The 27446-nt window shown below is 38.8% G+C and overlaps 1 protein-coding gene and 2 long non-coding RNA genes across 5 annotated transcripts in view; 2 read left to right on the forward strand and 1 right to left on the reverse strand.

Annotated features, from left to right (window-relative positions):
• Positions 1-27446, forward strand: part of LOC140943093 (uncharacterized) — a 155732-nt gene that overhangs the window by 52150 nt on the left and 76136 nt on the right. The gene's annotated exons all lie outside the window — the stretch shown is intronic.
• On the reverse strand, positions 8143-11493 carry LOC140943134 (uncharacterized). Its single transcript, XR_012166589.1, has 2 exons — positions 11294-11493; positions 8143-8871 (listed from the first exon to the last, which is right to left on the reverse strand). It is a non-coding gene; the product is annotated as an uncharacterized lncRNA (long non-coding RNA).
• LOC140943138 (uncharacterized) lies at positions 15745-25279 on the forward strand. Of its 3 annotated transcripts, XR_012166593.1 has the most exons (5): positions 15745-15808; positions 17178-17261; positions 24316-24373; positions 24785-24855; positions 25061-25279. It is a non-coding gene; the product is annotated as an uncharacterized lncRNA (long non-coding RNA). The 3 variants fall into 3 exon arrangements; XR_012166594.1 differs by lacking the exon at positions 17178-17261; XR_012166592.1 differs by lacking the exons at positions 15745-15808; positions 17178-17261 and having other exon boundaries at positions 23917-24373.

The following is a 27446-nucleotide window of genomic DNA, read 5'->3' on the forward strand; positions in this document are numbered from 1 at the left end:
ACGGGCAATATGGCGGTCCATAGGCTACACAACTGTCTGTGTAAGTAACCGTTATATTTTAGATAAAATAAAAACAATTCCGCCTCTTTGATACAGCGGAAAATGGAAAGACTAAAATATTAACGACTATTTGATATATAAACCGCAAATTTTCAAACAATTCCAGCTAATTCCGCATAACTCGAAGACGAGTAACGAATAGGGCGAAGTTAAATTGCTCAAAGTGAAGTTTTACTTCATTGTGTTGGGTTAAAATCCATCCGTGATTTGAGATAAAACGTCTTTAGTAAACAATTGTAGTTCTCAACACGGAAAATAAAATATTCTGGGTTTCGGGAGTGCGGTCTGGTTCACGTCTAATAGGATGCTGATACGACGGGCGTTTTTAAGACGGGCAAATTCGAGAAAGACATTTTATTACAGTTCCCCCAAATGAAGTGTATTTCTATGATATTCACATCAAACTGTTCCGAATCGTGTAATTGAAACGTTTTAAGCAAAAATCTGGTCTTCGGAAGGCGCAAAGTAAAGAATTCTGGAATGGCAAGTGCAGCGTGTGTGACATCCTATAGGATGCCGATTCATGGGCGTTTTTAAGGCGGGCAAATTCGACAAAGAAATTTTATTACAGTTCCTTCCAAATGAAGTGTATTTATATGATATTAACATAAAACTGTTCCGAATCGTGTAATAGAAACGTTTTAAGCAAAAATCTGGTCTTCCGAAGGCGCAAAGTAAAGAATTTTGGAATGGCGAGTGCAGCGTGTGTGACATCCTATAGGATGCCGATTCATGGGCGTTTTTAAGGCGGGCAAATTCGACAAAGAAATTTTATTACAGTTCCTTCCAAATGAAGTGTATTTATATGATATTAACATAAAACTGTTCCGAATCGTGTAATAGAAACGTTTTAAGCAAAAATCTGGTCTTCCGAAGGCGCAAAGTAAAGAATTTTGGAATGGCGAGTGCAGCGTGTGTGACATCCTATAGGATGCCGATTCATGGGCGTTTTTAAGGCGGGCAAATTCGACAAAGAAATTTTATTACAGTTCCCCCCAAATGAAGTGTATTTCTATGATATTCACATCAAACCGTTCCGAATCATGTAATAGAAGCGTTTTGAGCAAAAATCTGGTCTTCCAAGAGCCCAAAGTAAAGAATTCTGAATGGCAAGTGTAGCGTGTGTGACATCCTATAGGATGCCGATTCACGGGCGTTTTTAAGGCGGGCAAATTCGACAAAGAAATTTTATTACAGTTCCTTCCAAATGAAGTGTATTTATATGATATTAACATAAAGCTGTTCCGAATCGTGTAATAGAAACGTTTTAAGCAAAAATCTGGTCTTCGGAAGGCGCAAAGTAAAGAATTCTGGAATGGCAAGTGCAGCGTGTGTGACATCCTATAGGATGCCGATTCATGGGCGTTTTTAAGGCGGGCAAATTCGACAAAGAAATTTTATTACAGTTCCTTCCAAATGAAGTGTATTTATATGATATTAACATAAAACTGTTCCGAATCGTGTAATAGAAACGTTTTAAGCAAAAATCTGGTCTTCCGAAGGCGCAAAGTAAAGAATTTTGGAATGGCGAGTGCAGCGTGTGTGACATCCTATAGGATGCCGATTCATGGGCGTTTTTAAGGCGGGCAAATTCGACAAAGAAATTTTATTACAGTTCCCCCCAAATGAAGTGTATTTCTATGATATTCACATCAAACTGTTCCGAATCATGTAATAGAAGCGTTTTGAGCAAAAATCTGGTCTTCCAAGAGCCCAAAGTAAAGAATTCTGAATGGCAAGTGTAGCGTGTGTGACATCCTATAGGATGCCGATTCACGGGCGTTTTTAAGGCGGGTAAATTCGACAAAGAAATTTTACTACAGTTCCTTCCAAATGAAGTGTATTTATATGATATTAACATAAAACTGTTCCGAATCGTGTAATAGAAACGTTTTAAGCAAAAATCTGGTCTTCGGAAGGCGCAAAGTAAAGAATTCTGGAATGGCAAGTGCAGCGTGTGTGACATCCTATAGGATGCCGATTCATGGGCGTTTTTAAGGCGGGCAAATTCGACAAAGAAATTTTATTACAGTTCCCCCCAAATGAAGTGTATTTCTATGATATTCACATCAAACTGTTCCGAATCGTGTAATAGAAACGTTTTAAGCAAAAATCTGGTCTTCCGAAGGGCAAAGTAAAGAATTTTGGAATGGCGAGTACAGCGTGTGAGACATCCTATAGGATGCCGATTCACGGGCGTTTTTAAGGCGGGCAAATTCGACAGAGAAATGTTATTACAGTTCCCTCAGATGAAGTGTATTTCGATGATATTAATATGAAACTGTTGGGAATCGTATAATAGGAGTGTTTAAACAGAAAAACTGATCTTATGAAGGCGCAAAGTGAAGAATTCTTGAATGCGCCATTTTCTCATAGACGTTAACGCGACTTGTTTACCCCTTAAAACTTTTGCATAACCATTGTCTTAAATTTATCTTGGGACGACTGTAATACCCAGGAGAGATTGGAAACAATGGTTGTGCAAAATTTTGGGCTTTAAACCGAGGTTCATTACGGTCTATGAGAAAATGGCGAATTCAAGAATTCATCCAGGGTCAAGTTATTTTTAGGGCGGGGAAATTCGAGAAATAACGAAAGGAACTTTATATCTATATAAATAAGACCAAAAAGATCGGAATCGTATAATAGAAACGTTTAAAATGAAAATCTGGTCTTAATTCTAAATGCGCAATCATCCGAAATCATCTGGGCCAATGACATACATGATGGGATGGACTGGTAATTTTAAGGGTGGGCAAATTCAAGAGAGAGACTTGATTACTGTTTGCCTAAAGTGAAGTATATTTCAGGATGTTAAGATCAATGTGATTTGAATCGTAAAATAAAAATGTTTTTAGCGAAATATGTTTTTTCTGAAGGCGCAGTAGCCGCGGTTAACAGTTGATCCCTCAGTTAAGCTGCACCTTCGGCCCTCTTTACTTTATTGTCGCAAATACAGGGAGTGTATTAATTAACTGCAGAGATGAGTTAACTGACCTTGAGTATTGAGCATTAAACTTTCCTACACAAGTGAAAAAATCAAAACTTCTGACTTCCCCTTCAGCTTGTTATCCCTTCTCCTAGAGAAATATGGAATACTTTACATAACGTGCACGAAACACCACTATTTGACAGCTGTACTTGATGGCAGTTGGTGAAAATACACTGATTTCACTGAGCGCATCGAAATGCTGGACTATTCCTCGTAGTAGACGGGTCTAAAGGCCAGCAATGCGTAGTTGCCCCAATCTTCCATGACAAATACAATAAAACCCGCAAGTAAGATCCTGCAGTTTCTCACTGAGTTAGCCTTAACAGATTCTTCATTTGAAATCTGCATACCAGATTAGCATTTTTCTGTATATTTTAGTGGGGATAACTCCGTAATCTTTTAATTTTTACCTTTTATAAATTTTAGATTTTAGCGAATTATAAATTCACCTTATGATACCATGTATAAACTCATTTTATAATTTTTTTTCCTATTTTTTCAGTGTCCCCAATTAGCTTTTATAAGTTAAAGATATCGACACTTAAATAAAGTTGTTATGTTATGTTATGTTATGTTATGTTATACTATGAAAAGAAGAACTGAATGGCTGACTTGTCCAATTACACTCAGTTCTAACAGTTTTACACTCTTGGCACCTAAGTCTCCCCAACATTTCCTCAATGTTGACTTATCTTCAGTATTTGCCCAAGAGCACAGAATGTCTTTTTATAGATTTTAGAGAATTAATAGGAACCTCTTTCAAATTTTAGCCTGACAGGTTCTTAAAACTCAGGTTCTTTATAGTCGCGCGGGTTTTAGTGAAAACACACACTGATTTATACATTAACTCATCGAAGTGCCCACTGAACATTTCCAAATTATTAGAAAGTGGGATCCAAGCAGGGAACCGAAAACTACCTTTTTGAAACACAATGCTTTCACGGCAGTTCGTCGCATTCGTTAACGAGATGGGATCTAGGGGTCAAAAATGTCTATTTGGCCCATATTTCATGCAAACTGGTGGAAATACACTTATTTCACAGCAACTCACACAGTAAATTTTAGGTAATTTGTTAGGTACAGGATAACTCCTTTTATGGGGTTACTTGAACTCCAAATTTGGGATCATTTTTACTCCTAAAAAGATTTCCGGTTTTAACTCCAACTCTGGAGTTAAAATAACTCCGAAAATGGGGTTATTTTACTCCTTACATGAGTTGTTTTTACTCTTATTGGAGCTACTTTAACTCTGTTCAAGTGGAGTAACAATTTTAGGTACAGGATAACTCCTTTTTGGGGGTTATTCCAACTCCTCAATATCTGGGTGATTTTTACTCCTGAAAAAGAGTTCTTTAAACTCCTTTTTGGAGTAAAAAAAACTCCCCCCACCGCCCCCCCTCCCCCCCCCCTCCCCAAAGAAAGAAAAACCTCCACTGTAAGGAGTTAAATTAACCCCACTAGACTAGAGGAGTTATTATGGAACTGCCGGACTATATCTCTTTTTTTAAAAAAAATTGGAAGATCTCAGCCATTCTCAGGGCCAGAATTCGAAATGCGTATTGGCCATAATATTCCAAAAATTCTAGGGGAAACATCTGATTTCACAGCAGCTCATCAAAGTACCAAACTATTTCGCGATTATTAGAAGATGGGATCCAAGGACCCATAAATACAAATTTAGCCCTATATTTCATGGAAACTGGTGGAAAGGTCCTGATTTCACCTCACTTCATCGAAGTAACGGAATATGTTTCACTCACATAAAATACAATAATTTCAGAGCAACAAACACTGGCAAGAACAATTCATTCAAGTGCTGGACTATATTTCGCATTTATTGAATACTAAGAAATTAGGATGAAAAAAGCGTTTCTGGCACCACATTTTCTGCAAACTATATTGATCAGAGTGACATACACTACTTATTTCGAAGCAATTTATTCAAGTCCTGGACTATAAAACTCCGTAGTGGCCCACACTCCAAATTGAAGGCCGACGAAAATTCCGCATATTTACCCGGATATTCAATGAAAAATAGAAGGAAACACTCATTTCACCGCAACCCGTTCAAGAGCAGGGGTTTTCCTCATGCATCACAAAATGGGATCTGCAGGCCAGAAATGCGTAATTTCCATATAATGTTTATTTCATGTTTTTAGAAAAACGCTGATTTCACAGCAATTCATTTGAGTGATGGACTATTTCCCAGTCCGACGAAAATGGGATCTAAGGACAAGAATGCGTCGTGGCCCAATATTTCATGATAGAATAGTGTCAATAGTGAAAACACAGTAATTTCACTGCAACTCCAAAACTCGGCATATTAAACCGGATCCGTTCCAGGAAAAGCAGTGGAACACCACACATTTTCAATGGGATCTAAGAACCGCGTAGTGTCAAAATGTTCCATGTACGTCTCCATTCATGTCCAGAAATGGATACAATGGCGAAAATGGCAAAAATGGCGAAAAATCGCCAGCCTCTGACGGTTTGAGTTGGATGCCAAAAGTGGCCCCTTGGAGACTGGCGATTTTGGCGAAATTGGCGATTTCGACGAAAATCGCCAGTGGGCTTGTGATATCCAGAATTTGGCAAATATTCAAATTGCATGCCAAAAGTGGCCCTTAATTCAAATTATATAACTAAAGACGTCCCTTAGGGTGCAAAGAAAGTCAGTTTTACAGCCTGCCATTCATGCAGGCAAGCTGTAGCTAGCAATTAAGTACTAGCCCACAAGTCATTTCAACTAGCCCCCAAACCCTTTTTGAATTAGGAGCCGGTTACAAACCCTTTTTTGCTTACGGTTTGGCGATTTTGGCGATTAATCGCCATTTCTGCCATGCATTTCCGCCAATGCGTGCATTTCTGGACATATCTCATGTACAAAGCCTGAGGGTAGGTGTTAAATGGGAAAGGCGAAATTCGGGCGCGAGAGCGCGAGGGGCGCGCGAGGAGGGGGAAAATCCATGGGAATTAGTGAAATTACTTATTTTACAGCAGTTCATTCCAGCGCCGATGACTATTTCGCATTTCGTATAAAATGGGATGCATTATATGTATTATCATAAAGTATTTTTTTGCAAACTAGAGGAAACATAGCGATTTCACGGCAGCTCATCATCGAAGTCCCAAACTATTTCGCAAGAAATGCGTATTGGCCCATATTTCATGAAAAGTAGGGGAAACGTACTAATTTCACGTCAACCCAAAAATTCTACATATTCACCCGGGGCACTAGCTGACGGCAACTTGCGTATAGAATGGCTGGACCTTCACCCCCACCATTTGGAGATCAGATATCCAGAAATGTACGCAACAACGACATCTCTTTTGAGTCAAGTTTGAATTTTCGCCAACCCTTAGGTGATTTGTCGTCACATTTGCCATTTTTGAATTGTTGTATGCAAATTCGCCATTTTCGTCGAATCCCCACTTTTCAAGAGAGCCTTGTCAACATCTCAATAGAAATTTTGCCAACCATATCGCCATTTTTGTCAAAATCGTCACTTTTCAAGGGGCCCCTTTAAACCGCCATCTCTTTAGAATTTTCACTTATTAAACCTTTGGCATTCGCCATTTTTGAATTATTCGGAACGTGCATTGTGATTGGCTTATCCTTCCGCTTCTGCTTCCGACAATCTGGTTTTCACTAGATCATAAGCGGAACGTAAGCGACTGAGTCGTAAGCGGAGTCGGAAGAAATGGAAACGTTCCCATTCTTCTGACTCCGAGTCCGTCGCGCTTTTGACTCCGCTTACGACTCCCACTTTTTGATTTTCACTGGGTCATAAGCGCTCTTACGATTCCGACTCCGTCGCTAGTGGTCATGAAAACCAGCCTTAACGAAGCAGAAAACGTCGCGTGCTGCCCGTTTAAGTGTTCAATTAAGGCTGGTTTTCACTAGCAACGGAGTTCGGAGTCAGAGTCGGAGTTGTAAGAGCGCTTGTGACCTGGTGAAAATCAAAAATCAGAATCGTACGCGCAGTCACAAGTGCGATGAAATCCGCAGTTTCCCTTTTTCTTCCGAGCCCGCTTACGACTCCCGTCGCCTACATTCCGCTTATGTTTTAGTGAAAACCAGATTGTCGGAGTCGGAAGCAGAAGCGGAAGGCTAAAACAATCACAATGCATGTTCCCACGCTTTGTGATTGGTTTAGTTCTTCCGCTTCTGCTTCCCACTCCGACAATCTGTTTTTCACTGGATCATAAGCGGATTGTAAGCGGCGGAGTCGTAAGCGGAATCAGAACGATGTTTTCATTACATCATAAGCTCTACGCTCGTGATTACAACTCCGACTCCGTCGTGGCTAGTGAAAACCAGCCTTTACGTTCCTCGTATTTTCTGAAGCAAGGTTACATCTTTTTTAGCTCGATGCAGTAGATGCATCTTACAAATCGATAGCTCTACGTCAGGGGCGGATCCAGAATTTTTTTTTAATTAGGGGGTTCAATATTTGATTCGGAATCCTGAAACGAACAGATCATTTGAGAGTACCCTCCCAAAATTACATATTTTTCAAATATGCCTGAAATTTAATCGTGCCAAAAGGCAGCGCGCGTTTCAATGAAAAATCAACCAGTTGAATCGTGATATGCGATCCTATAGATCCAAAACTTTCAGGGTCAAACAAGTAATAAAAAACAACCGCAGGCCTGATGGGGGCGGGTCCGGACCCCGCCCCGACCCTCTCACTGGATCCGCCACTGTACGTCTTACCGTTATGGGGAGTGGCAAGTTACAACCCACAAACTCTTTTTGCAGCCAAAGGTCTGCTTTCGGGTAATTCACTTGATGGAACCCCTAAGGAACGTGGGAATGGCCATACCACCCTCAAAATGTAAGATTAAATACAAAAGTGTGCCGCCTTTGCCAGTTTCGGCAGCCTTTTATGTAGTGTAATTTTACACAATGTAAAAAAACACATCAATGGAATATAATTTGTCCCCAAGTTAAGTGTATGCGTTTGCCTTTCATAACAATATGTCGTTTAAAATTACACCCACAACTCAACAACATTTTCTACAATTTGAAATACGACATCAATCTAACAGTTTGTGTATAAAACGGTGAATCACACAGAACTACAAAATATAGAAAATAACCTTTTTTACTCACTATAATTAACTTGTCCTCTACCAATAACTTGAAACAAAGTTGATGGTTAACATCTGAAACTTGCATTCAATACAGTTCATCAAAGGATGGGCACAGAAAAAAATGGGCCTTAAAAAGTCTGTATCCCTTGTTTGTTTTGCTTTGCTTTTCAATCTTATGAAACACTTCTTACGAAATTTGTACCCCTAATCCTCTAAAGAAAGAAGACATGCTTCTAGAAGCAAGGAACACAATTTTAATTGAAAACTCATTTACTCATTTTTTTGCCATATAATGAAATATAATATTATTCTTTTGACAATATGTAAGACTTGGGCACTAGTTTTGTGAACTTTGGGTGCCTTTGATAAGGGTGACACAAATGCAGCTTCTTTGCATACTTATTTCAATCACATAAACAGTGACTGTAGCAGACATATAAATTACATGAAAGTATTAAAGCCAGCCCACAGATAGCTAGCCTCCCATGCAGACATTCCTAGGCCATGTTCTTTGAGGAGGATTGTGTGATGAGCCAGAAGAAAGTCTGCGTCAGTGGAAGGCTAACTGATAGCAAAACTTGGGTTTAGTAAAAGGCCACTAAGGATTTAAGCTGTGAGCTGGCTTCCAGAGCGTAACAACTCTTCTTCTCTTTCAATGGTTTCTTCTCTGTGACAGTGCATTCCTTCACTTCCTCTAATCCCTTGTCTTTTGTAGCAGACACCTGCATGTAAAATGAAATTGGGAAAAGAGATTTATTTGATCATTGCTTTTAGAGAATATTACTTGCACATTTGTCTGGGTTACACAAGTATAGTAGTATTGAATTCTTAATTTTAATTTTTTCTTGTTAACAGCTTTGTTTTCACACCATCATGTATTATGTTTTTGCTTCCCCAAAGTTTCACTTTGCAATTCAGGAACTTAAATTCATCCTGTAAATTGTGAGCATTTCTCTCCTCTAAATACCTGCTTTGTTGGGATATTAAGGACATTATTTTGAATTTTAAAACATATTCAATATCACCACTCCCTGTGTGTATGGATTAATAATTTTATAGTGAATGTTTCTGACACCTAAACGTAAGTCAGGCTGATATCTCCCAATAACACTGCCTGGTCAGTGGACAAGGGCCATGGTGGAAACAATAAACACAGCTAAAAGATTTTAGAACTTGGTATCAAAAATTAAAAGCTATAGATATTCAATTGCAAAATAACTCAAAACATTTGAATGCCAACTCTGGCATGGTTGGTGTGGAACCCCTAAGATTAAACTTGGTAAATTGAAAAAAACTTAATTGGGTTCACAGCTGCAAACATGTTCACTGACAACCACTTGAAATACTACAGAACTGAAAAAGGCAAAAGAGTAATATTAAAGTTATGTGCTGTAAGAGTACAAAAATATATAAAACACAGTAACCAATGCACATTAAGCAGATGTGTAAATCAACTACATTGAACTTAAAGAAATCATTGACGAGTGGCTTTATAGCACCACATTTTAAATCATAGGAATAACAATAAATACAAAAGAGGCGAGGGAGAGCAGGATCTTAAATGAGCACTGATGTCTGTCAAGCACTTTGCAGGGTTCTTGGTAAGATGAAAGAGTACTACAGTTGAAACCCTCTACAACAGCCACCTTGGGGACAAGGAAAAGTGGCCATTGTAGAGAGGTTGAAACAAGAGTGAATGTATGGACTGTCTGCCAAAAAAATGGCCGTTATTAGAGACGTGGCCATTGTGGAGTGATTCGTGGAGGTTCAACTGAATATATAATTCTCCTCCTCGTAAACAAAAATTATGGAATGCCATACTCAGGAGGAAGTGACTGGCTGAGTAAGGAACCACATCAGACAAGTTGCAATCTAGCAGTCCTTGGTTCGAGTCCTGCTGTGGTCACTTGCCTGATTTGTTCTTAGTCGCAGCCTTGATTGTTAATAGTTTTAATGGTTGCCTCCAGTGCCAGTTGGGGTTTTTAATCCTGTTACGTTCTAATTGTTGAATAATTTGTTTCCATAATGATTTGTGTGGAGTGCCTGTAGAAATAGCTGGAATGCATGCTAAGTGCACTTTTCACAATAACAAATCTGGCACATAAAGCATGAAACAAGGATCAAACATGCATTGTTTAGCCCTATATTTCATGCAAACTAGTTTAAATAAACTTGTTTTTCAACCATTTCGAAAGGAAATCTACTGAAAATGACAAACCAACAATGGGGGCAGCTTCGAATGCATACATTGGTTTCAAATGGGATCTGTAAAACCATAGAATAACGGGAAGTAAGGAAAATCTTTGTGATGGTGGTGCACACACGCTAATACAGAAACCAAGGCTTGTTTAGAGGCAGCTGCAAGGGATGCACGTGATACTAAGGCAGGTATATATTTATAAAATTATGTTAGACCGTCCACTGCAACTTCTATACATAAAATTTAATAAGATAATAATTTGAAAAAAAAAGCAAAATGATAAATTGTAATGACTGACAAATAACGTAGTTGACAAAGGGATCTGAGAGCAGTTTCTAGCCAAGTTTAAGCAACTTCAATGAGATGCTGCAGTTAGAGCAGCTGAGAATGCAAATGCTTTCTCTTAGTGCCTACCACACATTATTTCAAAAATAAAATAATTAGCATGAAGTTTAAAAGCATAAGGGGGATTGACTGGATTTACAACAATTGATTTGAAGTGCGGGTTGAACCTGTAGAAATTTACATTTTCAATCAACTCGTACTCAGTATTGCAACTTACACCAACTTACGTACCTAGATCAGGGACCAACTTAGGTACCTTAAGGATTTCCAGACGATGAAAAAATATCTAATTTGTCGTGAAATTGCACAAGATTCGCAAACCTTTGCTGTTGCACTGCAGTCCAAGCAACGACGAAGAATACCAGCTTCGGAGTCACAGAGGTGACACCTGTTGTTCTTTGGTTCTTTGAAAACGAACCTTCTTTAGAAAAGTTGTCGTTAGAACAGGTTGTCGTAACTTGGCACACACATCGTCTACTCTTGACAGTCTTTTTATAGCGAAGATCAGTGTTAAGCTTAAGTTTACATCTAGAGGTTTTCTGGCTTAATTATCGCTGAAAGCGAGGTTCGAAAGCGAAATGGTAAGCTGCCCAAGATACCTGCTAAAGATCAGTCCACGTCGTAAATCGTCGCGATCCTGTTCACCGGCATCATCCGAAATGCTCGCACTAAGCTGTTCTTCTCCTGCTTACCGCAGTGTCCGCCTGCAACCAAACGAACTGGTCTGTTGAAGTGTCAACAACACCAGAAAGGATAGGTAAACATCGAAGGCAAAAATAATGAACAAAATAAAGGCTTTCACAACTTACCGGGCCATTTAATACTGCTTTGCACGTTAAAATATAACCTCAGTGACAGCGTGCTGCAACAGATTTTATAATAAGACCAATAAACGTGCAATTACAACACGTTTTATCCATCATCCTGCACCATCCGGTACACCACTTTCTCAGTCGTACTATAGTACGTACTATGGCGGGTGATACCCGGTAATTTGGGTATCATTTTTACGGGTGATACCCAGTACCCTTTGAGTGAATCGGGTGGAAGACGAGGATAGACAGTCGAGATTCTTGGTCAGTGGACTCACCCATACTAGCGCGACGACGTTGTGTAAAACACCAGGGAGGCAGACAATCGCAACTTTTTTGCTCCTTGGGGGCTTCTAAGCAACGACGTTTTTGAGCGACGCACGTCAACCGGAAGTGAACTTATTCTCATTTAATACGCCTTTTCGCGTCCAAATTTGTATTGCTAAGAGTCTTTTCTCTTATAGAGACGATTTACCCAAAAATTTGTTCAAAATCATCGCTCAAGAGTGCAAAAAGTCCACTTCCAGTTGACGCGCGTCCCTCAGAATGGTCGCTGCTTTTTAGACATCATCAATCAAAGATCGTTGTTCCAAAAAAAATGGGAAATACTGTGCAATGCACCATCCACGGAGAACCCTTGGAAGCTGTTGATCACCACAAATTCCTTGGAGTTGAGCTATCCAGTGACCTAAATTGCTAGGATTATGGCAAAAGGCCAACAGATCTCTTGGCGTTATAAAAAGAAACTTAAGTAAGTGTCCAGAAAACGTAAAAGAGCAAGGCTATCTTACTTTAGTTAGACCACAACTTGAATACGTGGATGTTGCGCATGGGATCAGCACATTCAAAAACAAATAAAGGACGTTGAGAGTGCGCAGAGACGATCGGCACGTTTTGTTAAAAATGAATATGGCACAACTCCTGGAACTATTACCAAAATTTTGAATGATTTGAAATGGCCAATAGTCGGGACGTTTTTTAAGGTTTATCATTTGCATGTAGTTCTGATCGCAGTCCGTTACACTAAAAAAAGGAACAAATATGTAAATCATTACACTTCACAGGTGTTTTCAATACATTAGATTCTCATCATTTTTTTACGAGAACCAAAATAGAATAATGAGTCATCTATATTCACCCATGCGCAAATAACCCCAAAATGATTTTTGAAATTTCCTAACGGCATCGTAGTTTTGTCTCTGCTGAACGATCATGGATCGCTTGTGTTTAACGATACCTGATGAAAGTTACTGCTGCTGAAACTGTTCGCTCTATTGCAAGGTGCATCGTATAACATTAGAACTGCACCAAACAACTCAGTGAAGTCATTCAACTCGCGAATCAATATGGGACTGATTTGAAAGTGTAAGTGCTACAGCTATTGCTATATCTCTTGCACACACACTATTTAGACTGTGAACTTCTTTCTCAACTGAAACCTTTCAGAGTGTTTTATTTTAATCGACAGTTGTATGTTTTTCCTTTTTCTTTTCCCTCAGTTTTGAGAAGTAACATTCAGTGCATGGTTGAGTGATGAGGAACGTAACGAAGAGAGTTATCAGCTTATGGTAAAAAAACAGCAAGATATTTGTAGAGGTAACTATCCAAGTAAAAAGTCACCTTAACCAGGACAATTGTAAACTGGCAGAAGGAAAAAAATGTCTTTAATATGGTGATAGAAAACTTGTCAGTTTTTTTGTAGGATACCTGAGGTCACTATAACTTAGTTTTGTTATACCCGATAACGAGTTGAAGTATGATTGATTTTCTCCGGACAATATTTGCTCCTGAGTGATTTTACATTTGGCAATATACTAATTAGTTTTACTAGCATTATCCCTATGAGCAAATAGACTGCTTTATATAAAGTTGTTATTACCTATATATTTACTTCAATGTTTTTTTGAAAGTTAAACACATAAGAGCAAAATGGGACATGGGTGTTAGAGAATAAAGAGCAGAAATTATATCGTGACAAGTTCTCTTCTTAGTCTGCAACCATTTGTTAAAATGAAAATCATTTCCTTTTCGTTGGAGAGTCGTCCAAATTTGTATTTACCTTTGTACTGTGTGGCTCAGTATCATCCCTTGAAATCAATTCTTTCCTTTTCCAACTGTGCATGTCTCGGACAAATGAAGCATTTAGAGGGCACTCAGGCCCGCGGACAGAATTTTTACGATACTTGGATTCTCTCACGGGGAATATTCCCTTGAATACACTGTAAGCCACATAGGGTATGTGCCACCCAAAAGGATATGGTTTTTGCGCTTTTTCGGTCTAAAAACGGGTATACACTTTGCTCATTTTGGTTTGGAATTGGGTATGGTTTTCGAGGGAAAAATGCCGTAAAAGAACGTATTTGTCGTTTCAATTCCAAATTAATGAATAAGAAAGAAAAAGAAATATTTGCTTATTCTTTGACATAATTTCTGCCCAGAGGCCAGGACTAAAAAAAGGCGTTGAAAATGACATTTTTTTGGTCTGAAATAAGGCCAGGAGTTTAAAGAACAGGGCGGCTCGAACCCCCACCAAGAAATCCCAGGAGCACTCCCCCCCCCCCCCCCCCCCCAGAGATTTTCTTCAAGTAGTAAATGATGCAAAAAACGGTCAAGGTTTACATACTAGGGCTACACGGGAAAAACGTGCGGACCGATTACGAAATGATTCTAAAACGCAAGTGCCTGCTGTAACAACACTTCCGGCTCCGGCCCTTAGCTTACCACCATCATTCTCTTTCCTTGCAATTCTTACGACTTACTTCAATGAATTTACGACTATATATCTTTCTCAGTCCAACACATAAGCCAAAAACAAATTTCCTCGCTTTGAGTTAGATAATCAATAAAGGGTTAGGAATTATGTATTAGCTAAGGAAACACGGCTTGTGTTAGGTAATCACTGATTTCAAAAACCTGTTACGATAAAATTTTGACTGCCAGATAAAGAGTATTTCAAACAAATCGTATCCAACTTCTTCTGTAAAGAGTTCTTTGTTATGCTTTAACTATTGTTTTTGTCTTGTTCACTCATGTAGGCGCACAATCTAACAGAAGTACAGTCATTAATTGCTAAGTGCGGACCCAACTAAATCGGACGATTTTTAAAACGGTAAGTACTTGTAACAACTCGCATCCCGATCTTTTGTTAGTGACTTTGTGAACTGACTACTCAGGATCTCAGACTACAGACTTTGCAAAATGGCTCATTTGGTAACTCTTTTCGTCTTTACTTTTTACGCAGTCATCCAGGCGAACTCAAAATCAGTCAAAATCGCTAAAAATACCTTTTTGAAGGCAAAAAGACAACAATATATACTAGGTAAGGTAGTACACTGTTTATTTAACATTAATCTATATACATAGTTGGCGATATATTGCTACTGGACATGTAGCTTACTGTAAAGATGAATTCGAAGCAAACTCATTTACCAACAAGCAGATTGTGTGGCATCCTCGGAGACCCAGGGGCAGTTAGTCGGGTCGATAAAATGTTCGTGGTGAAGGTTTACTGTAAGATCGAGACGAGCTCGTCTCGATCTTACAGTAAACTTTCACCACGAACGGTTTATCGACGCGACTAACTGCCCCTGGGTCTCCGAGGATGATTGTGTGGGTAACCTGTGGTATAAACCACGAAGGAAGTCCTCGTCCCAGGGTCTACTGGTGTCCCGGCCAATATGGCGGCGTGGAGCTGTTAGTTTGGATCTTCCATCGCTCACAGAGTCAGTCATCAGTGTAGCAGTGCAAACCTAATTTAAGCTTAATCGTACCTACAAAAATTTCAAGAAAGGACTCTGCAATATAAAAACCAAAATACCAAAGAAGTCAATAGAATTAGAAGAAAAAGGTATACATATTTACAGGGGGCACCCAACGACGATTTCCTCCTAATTGCGTTGAAATTATGAAAGAGTTCTCCTTAACGAGTAGATGGCTAGGATGTAAAAGTAGGCGGTGATTTCAGGCTTTATCTTTCGCACCTTCCTGTAGTTCCCAAAGTAGGCGGCTCAAAACTCGAAGTAGCCAGTTTTTAGCCGGCTGCCGGCACTTAATGAGAACCTAATGTAGACTACAGTACTTTTAAATCTCTAGAAGTGCATTCTAAGCGGGGCTATAAAATTTGTATCTGTTCGGTCATCCTAGGGGAACTTGAGGCTTTTCGAAATTACAAGGGCTTCAGTTTTATTTTCGAGAAAGTATGAGACCGTAAGTTAATTAAGTTCATTTCTTTATCACCTAGAGATATGCCAAGAGATCAGTCAGGCACAATTTAAAAGATTTGACCAACAAGAAACAAGAAAGGTAAATACAATATTAAAATAATTTTGTTCTATTTATATACATTAAACAGTCAAGATAGCAACACAGTGTAGAAGATACCAGAATTCAAGGTCAAAACAAACTACACGGTAAAATTCAAACTGCATGATAAATGGCATAAGACATAATGCTGCCCCTCTCAAACATGCAAAGGAATACTCCAGTTTTAAACCTGTGAGAGCAACAATTAGGATGCCAGGGAATTATGTTTGATGCCCTATGATATATTCTAACTTTTACATAAAAACTTTGATTAAACAATAATATATACTTAGGGGTCAACTGGGATTCGAACCTAGCAAAGAAATGGGATACACATTTCTCCCTAAACTATAACGTGCAAAGTCAGTCTATAAGAAAATATACACCAACTCAACTTTTATTCATACTCAGCAAAGAATTGGGAGGCAGTAGCTTTCTGAACAATTGAATACAAACTTTAATTAGTTTTACGAGCATTATCCTAATGAGCAAATAGACTAAAATGGGACATGGGTGTTCGAGAATAGAAAGTAGACATAGTATTGTGACATGCTGTCTTCTTAGACTGCATCCACTTACTAAAATTTAAAAAATTATTCCCTTTTTCGTTTACTGACAAGAGTCGTACAACTTTTTATTTAAGCGCCTTTGAACTGTTTTGGTTTAATATCAACCCTTCAAACCAATTCTTTCCTTTTCAAAGTGCCTTGACCAAATGAAGCATTTAAAGACACCCAGGCCCGTGGACAGAATTTTTAAGATACATGGATTTTCTCCTGGGGAGTAATCCCCCTTATATAAGCCAACTAGGTATGTGCCACCCCAAAGGGTATGGTTTTTGCACCTTTTTGGTCTAAAAACGGTCAGGACTTGGAGAACCGGGGGGCACACCCCTGGGATTTCAGTCACTTTTGTAAATAACACAAATAAGCAGCCACGGTTTAAATACTAGGGCTACGCGTGAATCGCCGAGAGAGAGAGTTAGCTTCCTTTTTTATTGGGTACTTTGTTTTGCTCTGCGCATAAGTTTTGATTACTCTTTTTAGATAACTCAATCTAAGAGAAGTGAAGGTATATTAAAGTTGTTTCAAACGTGCGGGCTCCAAAAACAAAATGATTTGAAAGGTCTTAATTATGTGCCAGTAATTTTCCTTGCTTTAAATTAGATAAATAAATCCAATCATGGTTAGGGATATTATGTACTAGCTAAGGCTAGGGAACCTAACTTCTGATAGATAATCACTGATTTCAAAAACCTACCACAATAAAATTGTGACTGCCAGATAAAGAGTATTTCAACAAATCATATCTGACATCATCATTTTGTTATGCTTTTACTAATTTTTTTTTGTCTTCTTCACTCATGTAGGTAACAATCGAAAAACAATCTAACAGAAGTACAGTCATTAATTGTACAGTGCTGACCCAACTAAACCAGGATATTTTCAAAACGGTAAGAGCTTGGAGCTTGTAACAACCCCAATCCCGATCTTTATTTAGTGACTTAATAAATTATGGCTCCTAAGGATCTTCCTTGAAGTATTAGAATACATAAAAATTCTGATATTTATAAAAAGCAATTTACATTTACAACTGGGATTCCAACTCACCAAAAATGGGAGACAGCTGCTCCCTAAACTATGACATAATACATAATATTTATATAAAGTTAATAACCTCTCCCCATTGGCAGTAGTTTTGCATAAAGGTTTTATGCCAGATAACACTATGAAAACACACAAAACGTAATGCTCCTCCCTGGACTAATACCTTAGTCTATGATAGATGGCACTTACTATTTTAAACTTACGATTTTTAAAAGCACTAGATAACCTGGCATTTCCAACCCAGCAAGCAAGGGAGACAGGAGCTCCCTGGACTGAAACTTCAGTCTATGATAGGTACAACTTACTATTAAAACTGTGTAGATAAACTGGGATTCCAACCCAGCAAGCAAGGTAGACAGGAGCTCCCTGGACTGAAACTTCAGTCTTTAATACTTATTACTTACTATTAAACTTAGATAAACTGGAATTCCAACCCAGCAAGCAAGGAGACAGGAGCTCCCTGGACTGTTATCAGTCTTTAATACTCTTATTACTTACTACTGAAATTAGATAAACTGGGATTCCAACCCAGCAAGCAAGGGAGACAGGAGCTCCCTGGACTGTTACTTCAGTCTTTAATACTGTTATTACTTACTATTGAAATTAGATAAACTGGGATTCCAACCCAGCAAGCAAGGGAGACAGGAGCTCCCTGGACTGATACTTCAGTCTATAATATTGTTATTACTTACTATTAAAATTAGATAAACTGGGATTCCACCCCAGCAAGCAAGGGAGACACAAGCTCCCTGGACTGATACTTCAGTCTTTAATAGTGTTATTACTTACCATTAAAAGTAGATAAACTGGGATTCCAACCCAGCAAGCAAGCGAGACAGGAGCTCCCTGGACTGCTACTTCAGTCTTTAATTCTGTTATTACTTACTACTGAAATTAGATAAACTGGGATTCCAACCCAGCAAGCAAGGGAGACAGGAGCTCCCTGGACTTATACTTCAGTCTTTAATACTGTTATTACTTACTATTAAAAGAAGATAAACTGGGATTCCAACCCAGCAAGCAAGCAAGACAGGAGCTACCTGGACTGATACTTCAGTCTTTAATAGTTATTACTTACTATTAAAACTAGATAAGCTGGGATTCCAACCCAGCAAGCAAGGGAGACAAGAGCTCCCTGGACTGATACTTCAGTCAATAATAGATAAAATTACTATTAAAACTAGATAAACTGAGATTCCAACCCAGCAAGCAAGGGAGACAGGAGCTCCCTGGACTGATACTTCAGTCATTAATAGATCGTCTGATGAAATTTACTATTAAAACCAGATAAACTGGGATTCCAACTCAGCAAGCAAGGGAGACAGGAGCTCCCTGGACTGATACTTCAGTCTTTAATAGTTATTACTGACTATTAAAACTAGAGACAAGAACTCCCTGGACTGATACTTCAGTCAATAATAGATAAAACTTACTATTGAAACTAGGTAAACTTGGATTCCAACCCAGTAAGCAAGGGAGACAGGAACTCCCTGGACTGATACTTCAGTCATTAATAGATGAAATTTACTATTAAAACTAGATAAACTGGGATTCCAACTCAGCAAGCAAGGGAGACAGGAGCTCCCTGGACTGATACTTCAGTCTTTAATAGTTATTACTTAATAGTTATTACTTACTATTAAAATTAGATAAACTGAGATTCCAACCCAGCAAGCAAGGGAGACAGGAGCTCCCTGGACTGATACTTCAGTCAATAATAGATAAAACGTACTATTAAAACTAGATATACTGGGATTCCAACCCTGCAAGCAAGGGAGACAGGGGCTCCCTGGACTCATACTTCAGTCAATGAGAGATGAAACTTACTGTTAAAAGAAAGCATTTACTGGGATTCCAATGCAGCAAGCTAGATAAGTAATACCTGTAGTGACACTAGAATCTATTATTCATGTAGTTGAACCTTTAATACCCTAATTCTAGAACTAAATGAGGTGCATTACATCTTAGCTTTAATTATTATTGATAGTATTATACTGTTCGAGCAGCAGCAATTCTTTCAATAAATTTAATAGCAGCCATAAGTAGAAAAAGGGGATTCCAAAAACAAAGTTGGCTTATTGTTGCCAATACAGTGGCCTCAAGCCAGGTGGAGGGTTTCGTGCGTTCCACAGGGTGCTTGTCTACTTATGCGGTGAGAGTGGTACTGAGCCATCAGTTACACCGAGGTCTGGGTGGTCGCCTCTGACCGACAGGTGATGTATTGGGCGCCTGATAAGAAAACGGCCGTTGCACTCAAGTGCTTATCGACTCATTCTGCAGTGGTGCAGAGCTTTACGAGTGATACTGCACGGGCCGTAGCGGTGTACCGCTCATCGGGTCATGCCATATCTCAGCTTCTGTCACGAAACAAGTCTGTTGTAAGCGCTCATGCCCAGGTGTCCCGGTTTGGACGCAAGCGGAGGTCCCCCAATTTATATGGCCATTGCACTCACGTGCGTCTCGGATACTGCACAGGCCATACACCCTTTTCTTTAGGTCACACCATATCTCAGCTTCTGTAACGAAATGGGTTTTTTCGAGCCTTTAAATGTTTTTTTTTGTTTTTGTTTAAATAAAAAAAATCCCAGTTATTTTAGGTATAATTTCAGATTTTCTTGGAAAGAGTTGTTGCTCTAAGAAGATTATCACTGATTTTCAAAGTAATATGCACTTAGGGTAACTGGGATTCCAGCCCAGCAACCAAGGGAGACAGGAGCTCCCGGACTGATACTTCAGTCAAGAATAGATAAAACTTACTATTAAAACTAGATAAACTGGGATTCCAACCCAGCAAGAAAGGGAGACAGCAGCTCCCTGCACTGATACTTCAGTCAATAATAGATGAAACTTACTATTAAAACTAGATAAACTGGGATTCCAACCCAGCAAACAAGGGAGACAGGAGCTCCCTGGACTGATACTTCAGTCAATAATAGATGAAACTTACTATAAAAACTAGATAAACTGGGATTCAAACCCAGCAAGCAAGGAAGACAGGAGCTTCCTGGACTGATACTTCAGTCATTAATACATGAAACTTACTATTAAAACTAGATAAACTGGGATTCCAACCCAGCAAGCAAGGGAGACAGGAGCTCCCTGGACTGATACTTCAGTCAATAATAGATGAAACTTACTATAAAAACTAGATAAACTGGGATTCCAACCCAGCAAGCAAGGAAGACAGGAGCTTCCTGGACTGATACTTCAGTCATTAATAGATGAAACTTACTATTAAAACTAGATAAACTGGGATTCCAACCCAGCAAGCAAGGGAGACAGCAGCTCCCTGAACTGATACTTCAGTCAATAATAGATGAAACTTACTATTAAAACTAGATAAACTGGGATTCCAACCCAGCAAGCAAGGGAGAGAGGAGCTCCCGGACTGATACTTCAGTCAAGAATAGATAAAACTTACTATTAAAACTAGATAAACTGGGATTCCAACCCAGCAAGAAAGGGAGACAGCAGCTCCTTGCACTGATACTTCAGTCAATAATAGATGAAACTTACTATTAAAACTAGATAAACTGGGATTCCAACCCAGCAAGCAAGGGAGACAGGAGCTCCCTGGACTGATACTTCCGTCAATAATAGATGAAACTTACTATAAAAACTAGATAAACTGGGATTCAAACCCAGCAAGCAAGGAAGACAGGAGCTTCCTGGACTGATACTTCAGTCATTAATACATGAAACTTACTATTAAAACTAGATAAACTGGGATTCCAACCCAGCAAGCAAGGGAGACAGGAGCTCCCTGGACTGATACTTCAGTCAATAATAGATGAAACTTACTATTAAAACTAGATAAACTGGGATTCCAACCCAGCAAGCAAGGAAGACAGGAGCTTCCTGGACTGATACTTCAGTCATTAATACATGAAACTTACTATTAAAACTAGATAAACTGGGATTCCAACCCAGCAAGCAAGGGAGACAGGAGCTCCCTGGACTGATACTTCAGTCAATAATAGATGAAACTTACTATTAAAACTAGATAAACTGGGATTCCAACCCAGCAAGCGAGGGAGACAGGAGCTCCCTGGACTGATACTTCAGTCAATAATAGATGAAACTTACTATTAAAACTAGATAAACTGGGATTCCAACCCAGCAAGCAAGGGAGACAGGAGCTCCCTGGACTGATACTTCAGTCAATAATAGATGAAACTTACTATTAAAACTAGATAAACTGGGATTCAAACCCAGCAAGCAAGGAAGACAGTAGCTTCCTGGACTGATACTTCAGTCATTAATAGATGAAACTTACTATTAAAACTAGATAAACTGGGATTCCAACCCAGCAAGCAAGGGAGACAGGAGCTTCCTGGACTGATACTTCAGTCAATAATAGATGAAACTTACTATAAAAACTAGATAAACTGGGATTCAAACCGAGCAAGCAAGGAAGACAGGAGCTCCCTGGACTGATACTTCAGTCAATAATAGATGAAACTTACTATTAAAACTAGATAAACTGGGATTCCACACCAGCAAGCAAGGGAGACAGCAGCTCCCTGGACTGATACTTCAGTCAATAATAGATGAAACTAACTATTAAAACTAGATAAACTGGGATTCCAACCCAGCAAGCAAGGGAGACAGGAGCTCCCGGACCAATACTTCAGTCATTAATAGATGAAACTTACTATAAAAACTAGATAAACTGGGATTCAAACCCAGCAACCAAGGAAGACAGGAGCTCCCGGACTGATACTTCAGTCAATAATAGATGAAACTTACTATTAAAACTAGATAAACTGGGATTCCAACCCAGCAAGCAAGGGAGACAGGAGCTCTCTGGACTGATACTTCAGTCAATAATAGATAAAATTACCATTAAAACTAGATAAACTGGGATTCCAACCCAGCAAGCAAGGGAGACAGGAGCTCCCTGGAATGATACTTCAGTCAATAATAGATAAAACTTACTATTAAAACTAGATAAACTGGGATTCCAACCCAGCAAGCAAGGGAGAGAAGAGCTCCCTGGACTGATACTTCAGTCAATAATAGATAAAACTTACTATTAAAACTAGATAAACTGGGATTCCAACCCAGCAAGCAAGGGAGAGAAGAGCTCCCTGGACTGATACTTCAGTCAATAATAGATAAAATTACTATTAAAACTAGATAAACTGGGATTCCAACCCAGCAAGCAAGGGAGACAGGAGCTCCCTGGACTGATACTTCAGTCAATAATAGATAAAACTTACTATTAAAACTAGATAAACTGGGATTCCAACCCAGCAAGCAAGGGAGACAGCAGCTCCCTGGTCTGATACTTCAGTCAATATTTGATTAAACTTAGTATTAACACTAGATAAACTGGGATTCCAACCCAGCAAGCAAGGGAGACAGGAGCTTCCTGGACTGATACTTCAGTCAATAATAGATGAAACTTACTATTAAAACTAGATAAACTGGAATTTCTACCCAGCAAGCAAGGGAGACAGGAGCTCCCTGGACTGATACTTCAGTCAATAATAGATGAAACTTACTATTAAAACTAGATAAACTGGGATTCCAACCCATCAAGCAAGGGAGACAGGAGCTTCCTGGACTGATACTTCAGTCATTTATGGATGAAACCTACTATAACTTACTAGATAATCTGGGATTCCAACCCAGCAAACAAGGGAGACAGGAGCTCCCTGGACTGATACTTTAGTCAATAATAGATGAAACTTTTTTTTAAAACTAGATAAACTGGGATTCCAACCCAGGAAGCAAGGGAGATAAGTGCTCCCTGGGCTGATTCTTCAGTCAATAGTAGATGAAACTAATACTATTAAAACTAGATAAACTGGGATTCTAGCCCAACAAGCAAGGGAGAGAGGAGCTCCCTGGACTGATACTTTAGTCAATAATAGATGAAATGACTATTAAAACTAGATAAAGTGGTATTCCAACCCAACAAGCAAGAGATTCAGGGGCTTCCTGGACTGATACTTCAGTCTATCATAGTTATTACTTGCTATGAAAATTAGATAAACTGGGACTCCAACCCAGCAAGCAATGGAGTCAGGAGTTCCCTGGACTGATATTTCATTCTATCGTAGTTATTACTTACTATTAAAATTAGAGAAACTGGGATTCCAACCCAGCAATCAAGGGAGACTGGAGCTCCCTAGTCTGAGAAGAAGAACACTCAATCGCATTTGCCTGAAATCTGCTGTTAATTAGGACTAATGAGATATACCCTTAGAAAGTTTCCACTTGAGAAGATATGAGAACTCCCGTAATGTCTTTGCCTGATATCTGCTCTTAACTAGGGCCAATGGGATTTGCAGTCACTATCATTTTATTTGAGGAGAGAACTGTTTTCACTTTAATTTAATTTATTTTTAATTGCGTATAATTTCATTTAACATGGAAGAGACACTTCATGGATCTGTTAAGTAAACTTTTAATAGAATTATTACTATTATTATAATTGTTATTGTTATAATGATTCAAATTGTATATTTCACTTAGTAAACATAGATTTGAACCTTGAAATTATTTAAGTGCTTGACTCTCCACTGTTATATCTTTGCAGGTTATAACAAGGCTTTTGCTGGACGCTTTAAATATATCTAAGTGGAGACGTCGGAAATGAATTTATTGTATTTATAGTGTAACTTTACGATTTTGCGCAGTTGTTGTTACAGGGAAAATGCTATTTGAGGGTACAGTGAGAGTCGACTTGTCTTTATTGATATGATTTTTTATGTCTCGGCCCACTAAGAATATCTGCTGATGGTCAGATATTTTTAGTGGGCGTTAAACTTCATTTCTTATCTATATCCCTTATCGGCGCAAATCAAAATAGGTTGTATTAGTTCAATTTACGTCCGTTGGTAACATCCTCTAAGCGCTTGTTTCTTTTTCTTTAGCTTTTTTATTTTCTAGATTGAATCTACCCGGTTATTTTTGTTCATCACGTGGGGAGGCGTTTTCTACGCTTCAGGTATAATGGATATGTTTCTTTGCATTAATCCCCGGTTTTCTCCTTAGGCCTAGATGTCGAGCACCACGAGGAGCTCGAGGAGTTCGGATTGATATACTCTAGAATAAGAGCACAACATCGTATGTGTAGTACCCGGCGTCGTTTGCTAGTGAGAGAATAGAGAACAAAGAAGTGAACGACTGAAATGAACTCATTTATCCCTATAGCAAACGGGAGCCAGAAAAATAAGTTTCTTATATGTGCTTATTGCAAAAAGTACGTTTAAACCCGAAAATGGTGTTGGGTTTGGCATGCAGAAGTACCTGAATTTTTTATCATTGAGATTCTTTATATATATTTTGCTAACAGATACTTACTTTGGTCGTTATATTTACTGAGTTCAAGTTCCTTTTTTAAATTGCACTTTTATAGTTTACAAAGATTGAAAAATCGTCATCTGGTGGAACCTGTACTAGCTGATGAAACAACACCAACAATGAAAGGTACGTTATCTCTTGAGAAGAATTGAATAACCCCAGTTTTTACAACAGGGTTCGAACAGGGGCGGTCCAAAAAATAACGGGCTGTTAGACTGTAAATCACTTAAATAACTAACCAACGCGAAAAACAAGAGCACAAAATAACCAGTACTCAAATTTCTCTATTTCTACAGTCTACTGATAAACATTGCACTTTCTTCTGTTTTAGGACGTGTTTCTCAAGTTGGACATCTGAAGAAATGCCTGCGTGTTACGATACAGCTAAAGTGAAGATGTAGCGATCAAGATGAAATACTTTAGAAAATTAATCTAACAATTTTTTTTTCCAGTAATATAAAAGCTAAATAAAACTTTGTAGAATTCTGCTACAGTAGCAGTCAACATTTTCGAAGGAGGACTTTCCTTCTTACGGAAACAACTGCTACTGGGCAACAATGGCTTTTTTTTGTGTGTTCTGAAATTATTAAGGATAGGTCTATTCAAAATATCTTTAATGTTAATCTTCGTGTTCCTAAACACTTAAATGACTGTAATGAACACTCTCGCCATTTTTCGGGGGTACTCGTTGACTACTTCGGCTTGCGTTAATCTTCATATACTAGACCTACCATAACTTCGAACACGCGCTATGGTAAACACTTACAGTAATGCCTTTACAAAATTGCGTTCATTGAAATGAACACTGTCCCCATCTTTCGGGGATACTTTCGGCAACTTTTGACCACTATCGTTGACTTCTTCGGCCTGCGTTAAGTCTTCATGTTTACTTACCATTTCTACGAACCGGCGCTAACGTAAATGGCTATATGCCTTTGTCAAAATGAATACTCTTGCCATCCTTCGGGGTACTTTCGGTAACTTTCGACCACTATCATTGACTACTTCGACTTGCGTCAGTCTTCATAGAACCTTATGACTACCATTACTTGGAACGCGCGCTATCGCCAACTTGTGAACACTAAAATGTTAATGAACACCCTCGCAATTCTTCGGGGTACTTTCGGTAACTTTCGACCACTATCATTGACTACTTCGGCTTGCGTCAGTCTTCATAGAGACTTATACCATTACTTGGAACGCGCGCTATCGCCAACTTGTGAACACTATAATGTTAATGAGCACCCTCGCAATCCTTCGGGGTACTTTCGGTAACTTTCGACCACTATTGTTGACTACTTCGGCTTGCGTTAATATTCATTATAAACTTACTACTGATTACTTCGATCGCGCGCTATAGCAAACACTTAAATGTCTTTGCGAGCTTCGCGCAAAACCGGCCTCCTGTAAATCTAAAAAGGGCCTCTAGCTTTCACCATAATGTTTTAAACCAAATTTATACCGACTTGTTTAAAGGTGTATCTTCTTTTTAACACTATGTATTTACATGAATGTTTTTGCGCTCTTGTTAACCTTCCGTCGCCGTTATCAATTATTTTATGCTTTGTTGTGTATAGAGTGCTTTAGTTTTGGTTAATGTATATAACGTTATACATAATAAGCCCAATATGTAATGTAAAGGAGTTGATAATGGATAAGCCACATAAAGAATGTGGAATAGTGGGTTGTAAGCTATTGATTCTATAAATTTATACCAAGCTGCAACTGTTGAGTTAATCAAGGGATTGACTTTTAAAGAAACTGCAGTGATAAACTGGTGGGAAAATTAAATAAAAATTGTTTTAATCTGAATTTAAGCTTGAAAAATAATTTTACCGCAGTAATGAGAATTAAAAGGTTGCTTCTCGAGCGCTATCCATTTTGTGCCCGCAGGTAGCTGAGAAATAGATGATTTACTCGATTGAAGCTTATTTTTCTGGTTTGCTTTCGAACCACAATGGGTTTATGCGGTTTTAATTCAGTAGCTCCTCTAGATCTCGTTACTATCGAATTTCGCGTAAAAATGCCGTTACAAAATTGCGTTCAGTGAAATGAACACTGTCCCCATTTTTCAGGGTTACTTTCGGCAACTTTTGACCACTATCGTTGACTTCTTCGGGCTGCGTTAAATCTTCATGTTTACTTGCCATTTCAAAGAACCGGCGCTATCGTAAACTCTCGCCATCTTTCGGGGGTACGTTAGGTAACTTTCGACCACTATCATTGACTACCTCGACTGGCGTCAATCTTCATAGAGACTTATACCATTACTTGGAACGCGCGCTATCGCCAACTTGTGAATGAACACCCTCGCAATCCTTCGGGGTACTTTCGGTAACTTTCGACCACTATCATTGACTACTTCGGCTTACGTTAATCTTCATTATAAACTTACTACTGATTACTTCGAACGCGCGCTATAGCAAACACTTAAATGTCTTTGCGAGCTTCGCGCAAAACCGACCTCCTGTAAATCTCTAAACGGAATGTAGCTGTCACCATGATGTTGTAAACCAAATTTATACCGACTTGTTTAAAGGTGTATCTTCGCTTTAACACTAAGTATTCACATGAATGTTTTTGCGCTCTTGTTAACCTTCCGTCGCCGCTATCAATTATTTTATGCTTTGTTATTTATAGAGTGCTTTAGTAACCTTTATTTCCATGACTAATACGCTTTCGATCGCGCGATTCCGTACACTTGCCGAACGTGCATC

The sequence above is a fragment of the Porites lutea genome, chromosome 7, assembly GCF_958299795.1.
Source record: "Porites lutea chromosome 7, jaPorLute2.1, whole genome shotgun sequence".
NCBI lineage: Eukaryota > Metazoa > Cnidaria > Anthozoa > Scleractinia > Poritidae > Porites > Porites lutea.